We start from the raw sequence: 13389 nt of genomic DNA, 5'->3' as shown, positions 1-13389 counted from the left end.
GATTGCTCGTTCTCTGCTCTCTAGTCTGGTTTTGCTTTGCCGCGAGATTGTCTGCTATGTGTGTGTGTGTCTCTGTGTGTGTGTGTGTGTGGCATGTGGTTGCTTCGGGAGGCAGACAGAGTGCCACACACAAGGTGGCGCGAAGCAATACGAAGCGATGCCAAGCGGTGGTTGCTGTCGATGTTGAAGTCGAAGTCGATGTGCCAAAACACAAGCGGGGCAAAAACTGAAATAGATATAAATGTATCAACCGACGACGACGCTGTTGCTCATTTCTTTATACACTTTGTAATCGGGTCAAACAGCTAATACGTTCAATTGGTAAGGAACTAAGACCCCTAGTAAGTATGTAGGTGTTTTTGCCCATACAAAAGTATTTCTTTAATACGAGTAACTTCCACAATTTGTATCTGATCGCAATCAAATTTTCAGGACTCATAATTCCTATGGTTATTATTCTATTCACCAAAAATTCGCAGCTGAAAATTACGCTTGTTATTCGATTTTATTGATATGCGGGGGCGGAAGTGGGCGGGGCAAAAATTTGAAACAAACTTGATCTGCGTGCAAACATAACAAATGCTGTCGAAAAAAAAAATTATAGCTCTATCTCATATAGTCTCTGAGATCCAGTGTTCCATACGGACGGACGGACAGACGGACAGACACACAGACGGACAGACGGACATGGCTAGATCGTCTCGGCTGTTGATGCTGATTAAGAATATATATACTTTATGGGGTCAGAGATGCCTCGTTCTACCTGTTACATACATTTCCTGTCGGCTCAAAGTTATAATACCCTTCTATCCTATGGGTAGCGGGTATAATTATAAGCTAGTACTCTGTAGTATATCGATATACCAAATATAGGTTTCGGTATACTTTAGAAAAGTATATTTATTTACTTAGTTGTACTTTTTTAGTATATCGATATACCAAATCTAGCCTTCAGTATATTTCAGTATTTTTAAAATAATACCGTTGTTGCTCATTTCTTTATACACTTTCCCATCGGGTCAAACAGCTAACACGTTCAGTTGGTAAATAAGCTTAATTAAAGTGGAGAATACTAAACATTATTTATTATGCCTTAAATTAAATCAAATTTATTTATTATTAATAAACTAAAATGTAAAATAAATTGTATTTAATTACTTATTTGTACTCTTTAGTATATCTATATACCAAATATAGCCTTCGGTATATTTTAGTATATTGTTTTTAATAAGAATTGAAGTGAAGAAGAGGACGAAACAGAAACTTTTTTATTATGAACAAACAAAAATTAAACTAAAGAAAGGTATTTAATTACTTATTTGTACTCGTTAGTATATCGATATACCAAATAGAGCGTACGGTATATTTTAGTATTATTTGCTCATTTCTCCAGACACTTACAAATCCCGTTTAGCAATTAATTAAAATGAAGAAGTTTAAATAGAAAACTTCCTAACAATTTGTATTTGTTGATTTCTTATCAAATCAAATTAAATTTATTTGTTTACTTAACTGTACTCCAAATGTTCCAAATATAGCCCCAACTAAATTTTCAGTATTTTTGATATATGGCGTTTGTATATTTTAATAATAATACCGTACAGTTGTTCTTTTATTGCTTGTTTATAATAGATTTCATAAATGTATTTATATATTTTGTTATTACTGAATTTGTTGTTAAATAATGTGATTTGAAAGTTATTATTTTAAATTTGTTGAATGTAAACAAATACGATTAAAGTTACGATACGATAAAAGTTATTTTAAGGGTATTTGCTAGTCGACACTTTGCGACAAACTTTTGTGTGTACGTGACTCTGTGTGTGTGTGTGTGTGTGTGTTTAGTATTGTTATAGAAGTGTGTGTGTGTGTGCGAATATTTTTTTGTTGTGTTCGTTTATCTTGTTTATCATGGATTTCATTATGGCTGCGGTTGCGTGTCTTTTGCTTTGCGGTGGCTTATGTCGCCATTCGATTTTGAAAATGTAAATCTCTTGTACTCATCCTGTGCCATCATCTTGCGATGCCCTCTGCCTCTCTCTCTCTCTCTTTGTCTCTGTCTCAACGTGTTGTTCGCGTCGTCATCGTCGTCGTTGTTGTTGTTGGTGTTGGCGGCGTCGTTTGTCAACATGTCAGCTGCGCTGATTGGTGATTTCGATCTGAATTATTAAGTTGCTTTTAATGCGTTTGCTTTTGCTTTTGCTTCTGCTTTTTGCGTTTGCTTCGTTCGATTTTATGTGGCATACTTTTCAGCGCCCGGCGGCAACACTGCGAAAACAAAAGCGGCCAACAGCAACAACAACAACCAGCAACCAACAACAACAACAATGAGAAGAGAAACGAGCGCATATTGAGTGCAAGTGGATCACTTGGATTCGCCTTCGCCTCGTAATTGGTTCCTTACATTATTTAGTGACATTTGACGTGGCTGCTAAGTATTTTTGGATTGCCACAGACAACCATCGAGAAAGAGAGAGAGAGCATAAGAGAGAAAGAGAGAGAGAGAGAGAGAGATAGCGAGAGCTGATGGTTGAGCATAAGATATTTTGGTTGCGGCTTTCAAGTGGTTTAAGCCAAGTGCCGAGCGCAGTCAGCTTAAAGCACATCGATAATAACCAACAACCAAACATACAACAATGATGGATGAGGCAAGCTTTAAGCAAACTGTAAATCTACGTGATTATTAAATAATTTTATTCGCGGTATTTTTGATGACACAAACAATATAAGTAAGGGGCATCAGGTTAGTGTGTTCATAATATAAATAATAATAAAAGTAATGATAAAAACAAATCATCAGTATTTTGTAGTCTTTTAAATATGTTCAGAATTATATAATAATATGGAAATGGTATATTCTAACTATAAATAAGGGATGCAATGATAGTATGTTAATAATAAAATAACTAATATAATAATATAATATAATATAATAACGATTTTATATGAGTCATAAAAAAAAATGTTTATAATATAAGGGGAACAAAAATAGTACTATGTAGTATGTATGTTAATAATATAATATATGTATGTTAATAACGATAATATATGAATAACAAAAAAAAGTTATTTTATAATATCATAAATATAAAAACAAATCATCAATAGTTTGCAGTCTTTCAAATATGTTAAGTATTACACAATAATCAGAAATGGTATATTCAAATTATAAACAAAGGTCAAAACATTGAATGTTGATATTATAACAATGATATTTTATGAATACAAAAATACAAGTGTGCTCGACTGTGCAATACTTGCTAACCATTTTAAGAAAAAGCAATAGTGTGCGGTATTATTCTTAAAATATACCAACTTAATATACCAAAAATATACTAAACATTATAAAAAGTTTGTTTCTGGTATATAAATATACTAATACATTTAAAATATACTATAAAGCACAAAATATAACAAATTAAAAATAGAAGTATATCAAACGTTTATCTTAGAGCCACATAAAAGCAAAACAGTGCGGTACTATTTTTAAAATATACTAAATTAATATACCGAAAAATACTAAAATATACCGAATATTATATTTGGTATATGAATATAGTATTAAATACAAAATATACCACATTCTCAGTTATTTGATGTTCAAATATTATACAAGATAGTATATTAAAATACTTAAATCTGTGGCCTACTCTGCTTAAAATTCTGGTACTTATTTAGCTTAAGAATTATTTATATTAAAGCCTCATAAAAGCAAAAAATACCAAATGAATATACCGAAAAATATTAAAACTACGACGAAGACTATTTTTGGTATATCAATATAATCCAACATTGAAAATATACCATAAAGCACATAATATACCAGATTATCAGATTTTACAAATTATACAAGACAGTTTATTTATATACTAAAATCTATATCGGATACCTATTTAGCTAAAACAACGTTAATCTCAAAGTCATATTCAAGGCGAGCACATTTATCATATACAGCTTATATTATACATATATATATGAGCTATAGATTTCAGTATTTTAATATACTGTCTTGTATAATGTATTCTGGTTGCTATTGCGTCGAATGCAAATTGTCCAAATAAATCCGGGAGGTGCAAAAGGCTTACACATAGACCACAAAACGTGGGCAAAACGACTTTGATAAACCGAAAAAGAGATTTACGAGCCTGATTTCAAGAGATACAAATGCGAAACACACGCGCTTAGTGAGGAGAGGGGGGAGGAGGGGGAGAGAGGGGAGTTTGAGGAGTTTTTTTTGGGGTCGTCCGTCGGCAGAAAAGTTTCAATTGCATTTTCGGCCAAGTTACTTGTGGCTTATCTTTATTATCGTCGCTGTTATTAACACACACAGCCAAGGTGCAGGGGCAGTCTATGTGTGTGTGTGTGTGAGTGTGTGTGTGCGAGTGTGTGTGTGCGTGTGTGTGTTTGTGTTTGTGTAGTGGCTCATAAAGTATGTCATGTGTCATAAATGACAGATTCTTAGGCATACTTCATTGATCCCTTTTGGCCGCAACGTTTTTACGACGACGCTTACACACACATACGTATAGAATACCACTACACACACACACATACACACAGTGAAATTGTTGCAGTATCTATCGCACAAACACACACATGAACAGAGTGCGTGTTTGAAGTTTGCTTTTGATAAATGAATGGATTTTCAAAGGCGACGTTAATGAAATACGCACACAGCATGCGAGCGAGACAGAGATAGCACAAGGTGGGTCAGAGAGAGAGGGAAGGAAAGAGAATGAGAGAGAAGGAAGGAAAGAGAAGGAGAGAGAGAGGAGAAGGAAAGTGAGTAGCAAGCAAGTAAGAGAGAGAGAGAGAAAGTAGACAGTAGACGACGCCGTCTAGCTCAGCGTGTGTCCTGCCAGGATGTGTGTGTTCGTGTGTGTGTGTATGCCTGAATGTGTGTGTGTGTGTGTGTGTGCTTCCATATATCCTTCAATCTATCAAACTCACGTGTCCGTCGTGTCTCAATTTACTCGCTTAGTTTATGTTCAACTGGCGGCGTTTTCCGCAGCCAACTTCATTCTCTCCACACACACATTCCCCACTCTGTCTTTCTCCCTCTCTCTCTCTCTCTATTTCTCTCCCTCTCCCTCTCACATTTGATAGAGTCCGCTTGGCATATTTATGAAGTCAACGCAGCGGGCACTGAAAGGACACAAAGCATCTCCGACTGCTTTGAATTTATTTCTTTTCTTTTTTGCATACAATATCAAGGATTAGCCATAACTAGTTTACTCTCAGAGATAAGTGTGGTAAATACTTAAAAAACAGTATAAAAAATAATAATTTAAATTTGTGCTTACTAAGTATATCTTAAGAAAACTTTCAATCAAAGTAAATTTTGCATTAACTTTATATTTTTTGTTATTTAAATTTGTGCTTTTGTCAGCTTATTTACAAATTTCAATTTAACGTAAATTATGCATTCATATTTAAATAGTTTATCCATGTTAGCTTTTAACTATTTGAGAAAAGGCTTAACTAACAATTTCTACATTCAGTTCAGCTATGAATTTTGAATTAGCAAAGTTTATGACCATTTAATTTGTGAACTTTGAAATAGCAGTGCTTATGACCTACACATTTAAAATTGAAAAATACTATTTAAAACACATTGAGACAAAATTTAGCTAAACCAATTTAATGTATTTAATTTTTAATAATTCAACATTTTTTAAATTTAGGGTAATTAAATATTTTAGTGAATATGGATCAAAATAAAATAATAAATTATGTAAGTATTTAATACTTGATTAAATTTAATAAAATACAAATATTTTGTCCAAAATGATCTCTCCATTAAGAGAAGAGTTTAAACAGTGTGACCATGCATTTTTAATTTTAGGATTTTTATGCTTTTGCTTTTAAAACCTTAATATTAACGACGCTAAGGTAATCTATAACCTTAAAAATGAGATATTGTAGGCAACATTTAACAATATAGTTATTAAACTATTTGAAAGTAAACTAAGCTAATTTATTTTTATTGTAATATGACCTTCCATTCTTTAATATATATTCAAACGATTACTATTCTATAATTATTATGGTTTTTTTTGTTTCTTGTTGATGCTTTCATTTTATTTGTAGTTCAATTTATTGTTTCTTTATTAAAATGAATAATTGTTTTTCTAATCACATTACCTTTGCTTCAGCCCCAAAAATTTTGCTATATCCAAGTAGCCTTTGACATTTCAAGTTTTTCTTTATTTAAGTTTCCCTGTGCATTTTTCCTCAGTTAGTTGGCTAAACTCATCGGGAGCACAGCTAAACTGAAACAAAATTGTCAGTGTTTTCTTTTTTCTTAATATATTTTTCGGATTTCATATTTTTTCTCAGTTTTCTTCTTTTCTTTAATTATCGAATATTTTTCAAAAAGTATGTACTTATTTTTTAATAATGTGAATTAATTTTCTTAACTTTTTTCAGATGTTCCCGATCGATATGCAAACTATTTTATTGAAAGAATAAAAAAAATTTATTTAAGCTGTAGCTGGTACCAAAATGTAGAAGGCTGAGGATTCTTCTTTTTCTTCAGTGAGTTTCAAGCATATTATATTATATTATATATTTGTTGTTGTCTTCATAGTAATCCTATTGTTTAAATTTGCAGCTTTGAAAGTATTTCTGAAACAACAATCTTGCGCCCTTCTTTGATTTCTACATTTCTAATCTGGATGGTACCATGAAATGCAACATGTGATTGGCATCCTTAAAAACCCCAACGAATTAATATTTTACTTATTTGGAACATTGTGGATTTTCATGTACTAGAAGGGCTGAAAAGTACAAAAAATGTTTTTTTAATTTTTTCTTTTTTTTTATTCAATTTAGTCTTCTTTTAGGTCGATACACTTATTCCAGCGATTTTCTAACTTTTTGATCCCATCTGAAAAGTAATTCTCCGGAAGGTCTGTAAATACTCCTCTGCAGCATCGATGATTTCCCTCCTAGCTCGCGGATTTTCACTTTCCGGTCAGCCAATACCATTTCATGTATTTTTTTGGACATTTTCCTGTGTAACCGCATCGGAGGGCCTGCCACTAAGGACTTCATCGGTAGTGAAGGTTCGGCCACCAAGAAACTCTCGAAACCAATATTTCACGGTGTAATCTGAAGGAGCATGAGCCGCATAGTATTTATCCAACTTTTGTTTAGTTTCCGTCGCTGTTTTGCCTCTCAACAAATAATGTTTTATGAGGAAACGAAAATCGTTTTTTTCCATGGTCAACATGATGTCAAACACGTCAACAACAAAACGTAAGAGCTGTATCGCGCTGAATTTCAACATGGTCACCTAAATATGAATGGACTATAAGGAGCGACAATAATTTTTGCGATAGCAGCGCATCTAGTATACACATTTCTTTTTATTTCGTAGTTATCACAATTATTTTTATCATTCTGCGGATGACACACATTCATTTTGTATACCAAATATTTCGACATCTTTATAATATATTATTTTATATGAACTGTATGATTTGTTTTAGTATATATAGTATAGTAATTTTATATATTCTGTTTATTTATGGTTTAACTAAATTTATTTACTATTCAAACTGAATATTTTTGATTTAAGTGTTTGTTCAGTCTTTATTATCTCTTATTTTTTTATAATTTAATTCTCAAGAATGCATTTTATACATATGTTTTTGCATATAACATTTAATATTAGACAATTACGAGCAATTAATGAAGAGCAGACAACAATTGAAAAACAAAAGCAAAACAATAAAAATTAAATATAATAAAAACAAATTTTATGGCTTTGAAATAAACAATATGACAACTTAATCTATACATTTGAGAAATTGAAAATTAATTTTTGTTTCTACCTTTAATTTGTTGTTCATATAATATATTGATTTCTAATTGGATTATATTTAGAATTCTTAATGTAATAAAAATTAAATTGGGTTGATTTTTCTTTATTTATTTATTTTTTTTTTTTTAATTCCCTAATTTTGTCTAATTTCCCTTTCATATATAGCACTTATATATATGTATAATCATGTAATAATCTAATCACATTCCGAATTCCCGAGTTACATTATATTGTCTTTAAATATTTCATCGTTTATTTTTTTATGTGCAATTATTATTATTAAAAATAAACATATTAAGCTGTTACAAATAAATTTTGTTTCGAAGTTGCGTTTATAATAGTATTTTTTAATTTTAAACGCTATTTCAAAGTTCACAGTCGTATATATTTTTAAAAAGGTCTTTCAACTGAAGTTCCGTCCATTTGATAATATGGATATTAATATAAATAAATATACATATAATGTAATAATCGAATCACATTCAAAATTTCTTAAATAAAAAGTAAGCTTAATTTAAGTATTTCATCTATTAATATTTAAAACTATTTGCAACTAATTTCCTTTTTTACTTTAACTTTTCGTGTGCTTCTTTCAGCAAGTTAATGAAGTATTTATGTTGGCTTCCTCTGATCACATTCATTAACACGAAAGAAACACTGACTAAATAAAAATAGAAAAGGTGCCACAAAAGGGAAAGGGTTTTAAATTCAATTTAGACAACAATGCGGTGTTATGTTAAAATGTATCTACTGTTTTTGTATAATTTCCGAGCGGATCTAAAAACAAGGCGAAACCCGAAAAACCGAAAAATGCCAGCGCACTCTCAACTCAACTCTCGACTCTCAACTCAACGCAGACACAATCAAATAAAGTCACGCCGCTTTAACATTTGCGGTTGTCCTGGACATCAGGACATCACAAAAGGGGTCAAGTGATGGACAGGTTCGTAGCCTGGCTGGGTAACTCGATATGTGCCCAGAGAGCGAGAGAGAGAGAGAGAGAGAGAGGGAGAGGGAGAGGGAGAGTGAGGCAGACACATGTGGATGGATGGATGCAGGCGCATAAACTTGCAAAAGGCTGCAGGACATGTACACGAAATTAATTTGCAACGAAGGGCACGACGCGCTTTTAATCCAACATGATATCGCCCGCAAAATGCAAAACGTTGCCCATTGCCTGGCATCATCAACGGTTCGCTCCTCCACTCTCCCTCCTCCTCCTCCATGGAAGTGTTCCTCAACCGAGTTGCAACACAAAAATCAGAAAGCGGATTAAACGTATTCGTGAGAATTCGTCAACGATTTCACACCTGTTCGACAGCCAACACACTGTGTCCTGCTCCCTTTTCTCCTCCTCCTCCTCCTCCTCTTCACCCCTCCTTCCATTGCATTGGCTGCGGCATAAAATGCCAATTAGAATTTCAAGTTCGCAGTCCGTTGAGTTTCCCTCTTTGCCTCGAGTTGAACTTCTGGACAAATTGTTTGTTGCCTGCAGGGGGCGCTTTATTAACTTTACGCCAAGCCAGAAAGAGAGACAGCAACTAAGAGAGAGAGAGAGAGAGACTGAGTTTGACCAACAACTTGAACCGCAACTGACCTGTGTCCAGGCTCCAGGCTGAGACTTTCGATTTTCCGATGTTGCTGTTGTTGGTTCGTTGATTTTCCCTCTGCCAAACGCGTAACGCGGAAATGCACTCAAAATATTAAATGCTTCAGTAGTTTGCAATTATTGAGCCGAGTTCAGACTTCGCGCTGCTTAATTCATAATACGAATGCACACACAAAAATACAAAAATAAAAAAAAAAGAAGTAAAACAACAGGCAAACAGACCTTTCTGTCCCCAGACATCTGTCCACACACACACATTCTCTCTTCACTCAATTGTCCACTTTCCTGCTTAAAGCCACTCGGATTCCGGGCAACAAATTTGCGACTCTTCGTCAGACATCGACAGACAGAATCTGGCAATCAGTTCGTCAGTGGAAGCTTCACTTTAGTGCCATTTATTTGCTGCAATTATAACATTAAAAGATTCATTTATTAAAAATATTAAATATTATATGTGTTATTTTATAAAATGTGATAGAACATATATGAAAATTGTGGCATTAATTTTTTAATCATATTTTCATAGGTAATAGTTTTCATATTAGTTTATTAAATACCCTGATCGAATTTTAATTTCATTCTAGTCTATTCTATTATTCTAACAAATTTGTTCACAATTTTATATTACAAATAAATATTAAATTAAATGTTATATGTGTTATTTCTTAAAATGTGTTAGAACACTAAATTCAAATATGAAAATTGTGGCATTCATTTTTCAATCATATTTTCATAGGTAATAGTTTTCATATTAGTTTATTAAATACGCTGATCGAAGTTTAATTTCATTCTATTCTATTCTATTCTATTATTCTAACAAATTTGTTCACAATTTTATATTACAAATAAATATTAAATTAAATATTATATGTGTTATTTCTTAAAATAAGATAGAACACTAAATACAAATATGAAAATTGTGGCATTAATATACCAATCATATTTCAATCATAAATAATCAATCTAAACTTATAAACGTAGTTTTCATATTTGTTTATTATATTCATATTATTTTTCTTAAATTATTTTATTATTCTAACAAATTTATACACAATTGTTTATTAAAAATATAAAATACTCTATATATTATGAGAGTAATAACAAAAATGCATTGCATATCAAATAAAATAGTACATAATAAAAATAAAATTATAGCATGGAGTTCACTAACATCTAATAATTTATAATATAAGCTAAAATTTGTAGAGCTAACACTTAAAAGAAATATAGTAAAGAAACTAATTGAATTTGCAAGCAAACTTACGTTTAATTATATTATTTACTATCTATTCAATTTTATTTGACACCTAATATTGAATATGTGCCAATAAATAAATAAACATTTAAATATCATTACATTCTTTTATATTTTGTGAACTAGTTTCAACTTTAATACTTTTTTATACATTTAGTTTTGTTTAACACCGATAATTGATGATGATGTTTAGGGATTTAACATAAGAAATTCGAATTGATTTAACATCTGTAAAATTGAATATGTGACAATTGTAAATCAATATTTAAATTTCATAAAATTTTTGTTTAATTTGTGAAAAGCTTAAAGAACTTTCTTAACTTTTTATATTCCAATTGTAATTTCGTATTTAAAAATTGTTATGTTCTTTAATAGTTTAAGAACTTATTTCAACTACGTATAGAAAACCTTAAAGAACTTTATCAAAATATTTGATTTCAATTTAAGAAATTACAATTACAATTAAGACAAACAATTTTAAATCAATTTTGAGGTAACAACAATATAAATAACCTTAAACTTATGAACTTATTTCTACTATAGAAAGATTTTAAAGAAATTGTAATCAAAAATAAATATTTAATTGACACAAAAACATTTTTGAAAAGAATTAACTTCAATATAAATAAGACTTCTTAGCCAAAAATGTATAAACTTAAGTATTTTAACTATGGAAATACTTAAGAAACTTCCTTCTGCTTATAATAAGATTGAAATATTAATATAAAAATAAATATAAATATAAATGTGAATAATACTTTTTAACCTAATACACAGAAAGTTGACTTACTTCAACTATCAACTGAACTCTCCAAATGTTCCGCTCTGATTTAAAATAATTCGAAACTCGATTTCGATGTCACGCATCCTTTTGCTTTGCTAATCTTTAGTCACCTCCACTCCGTTGTGCTCTCGAATGTCCTTTTTCTTCTTCCTTCTTTTTCTTCGCATGACATAATAAAATATGTTTATCAAAGTCTCTGCAAAGTGCATAAAAGTTTTCTTATTATATGAATACTATCTATAGTAATATGTGTGTGTGTGTGTGTGTATTCCATATTTACCAGAGATTGGACACTACTTGACATGCTTCATCCATTCAAAACACTGCGAAAAGGCGTTGAAAAATACATACATACATAAATGCCGATTAAATCTTTATTTTCTAGCTTGACGCACGCAATTCCTGGTTAACGTCCTGCGACCAGGATATTTGGTTACTTCGCTATTTTTTTGTTGACTGTTGACAGACATGTGACAGCGGATGGGCGTTTTTTTGGTCGCTTGATCGTGCAACCTGATGATTTAATAACTGGCAAAAGCTGATTAGGAGTTGGGGGTGAAGTGTTGAGAGGGGAGGATATCGAGGATATCAACGCATCGCCAGTATCCTAAAGTAAAAAGGGGTTGCAAATATTGTTAAAGGTGGCAGCAAATTTGTAAGGGTGGCATCAAAAGAGGGAGACAGGGAGGGAGAGGGAGAAATGGAGGAAGGGAAGGGAAGGGAGCGAGAGAGGGAGGGAGTCAGGGTTAGCTTACCATCAAGGATGACGCCGCTGCTGCTTGTTGCTTCCCTTGCAGTAGTTGTAGTTGTTGTTGTTTTTGTTGTTGTCACCGCAGCGTAGCGCGGTCTCTCTCTCTCTCTCTCTTTCTCTGTGTGTGTGTGTGTGTGATTGATGACAACTCAAATAAGCGATGATTGATGCTTATTTTACACTTTTCGTTACAACACACGGCGACACATGTTTATTTATGTATGCGTGAGAAGTGCATGCGCATGTGTGTGTGTGTTTGCATCGGCGGCCGCTTTTTTTGTTCCTTATAGTATATCGGGATTATGATGAGCACACGTTCGAGCGTCTCCAGACACCGACAACAGCAACAACAACAACAACAACAAGAAGAACAAGAACAGCAATAACAATGGCGGGCGCCGTCAACGAGCCGCAATCATCAATGTTAGCAGGAACCGTTAGCCGCCGGCCAAAAAGTGGGTGGCAATCTGTGTTAGTGTATTGGTAATTGTTTGAATACGCTCCATGCGTGTACCCTTGTGTGTGTGTGTGTGTGTGTGTGCGTCGGTGTTCTTGTGGTTTACTTATTACTGCGCTGCTGCAATACATCATCGGGCTGCCAGCCGCGAGACGACGACGACGACGACGACGACAGCACAGGAGAGATTCTGCACATCACACTAACACTACAATAGTTAATGTTAGCCCAATTGAATTTTAGAGCAGTGGAAAGCCGCAAACGCGCTGCCAAAGTCAGGCAAAATGTCCACGAAGTAGTAGAGATGAGAAAACGACGATGATGATATCGATGCATTGATGTTCTATAAACATATCGATATTTTTGGAAATTGCATTTACTTTACATTTACAAATTGATCAGTTTCATAAAACACTTTTCTATTATTTGTTAGTCAGTTCAACTCCGAAGGGAACTTAGTGTTCATCAAACTTCAATACAACAATTTTGTGCTCTAATCGATTAATGCAATACATCGATAACGATGCAGTGCAGTGAAATGTTGTAAACGTGCTGCCAACGTCAGGCAAAATGTCCACACACGTAGTAGATGATATCGATGCATTGATGTTCTGCAAACATATCGATATTTTTGGAAATTTTATTTACTTTACATTTACAAATTGATCAGTTTCATAAAACACTTTTCAATTATTTGTCAAACTT

The 13389-nt window shown here is 32.6% G+C and overlaps 2 long non-coding RNA genes across 2 annotated transcripts; one reads left to right on the top strand and one right to left on the bottom strand.

Moving 5' to 3' along the window:
• Nucleotides 1–6220: 6220 nt before the first annotated feature.
• Nucleotides 6221–7475, top strand: LOC132795917 (uncharacterized). The gene is made up of 4 exons (XR_009633483.1): nt 6221–6378; nt 6430–6537; nt 6614–6767; nt 6835–7475. It is a non-coding gene; the product is annotated as an uncharacterized LOC132795917 (long non-coding RNA).
• An 899-nt stretch (nt 7476–8374) lies between these two features.
• Nucleotides 8375–12980, bottom strand: LOC132795943 (uncharacterized). The gene is made up of 6 exons (XR_009633484.1): nt 12232–12980; nt 11757–12083; nt 11483–11672; nt 9660–9839; nt 9426–9580; nt 8375–9369 (listed from the first exon to the last, which is right to left on the bottom strand). It is a non-coding gene; the product is annotated as an uncharacterized LOC132795943 (long non-coding RNA).
• Between the last annotated feature and the right edge of the window lie 409 nt (nt 12981–13389).

This window comes from Drosophila nasuta, chromosome X (genome assembly GCF_023558535.2).
Source record: "Drosophila nasuta strain 15112-1781.00 chromosome X, ASM2355853v1, whole genome shotgun sequence".
NCBI lineage: Eukaryota > Metazoa > Arthropoda > Insecta > Diptera > Drosophilidae > Drosophila > Drosophila nasuta.
The sequence above is the reverse complement of the archived record's forward strand: the minus strand, read 5'-3'. Positions and strand labels throughout refer to the sequence as shown.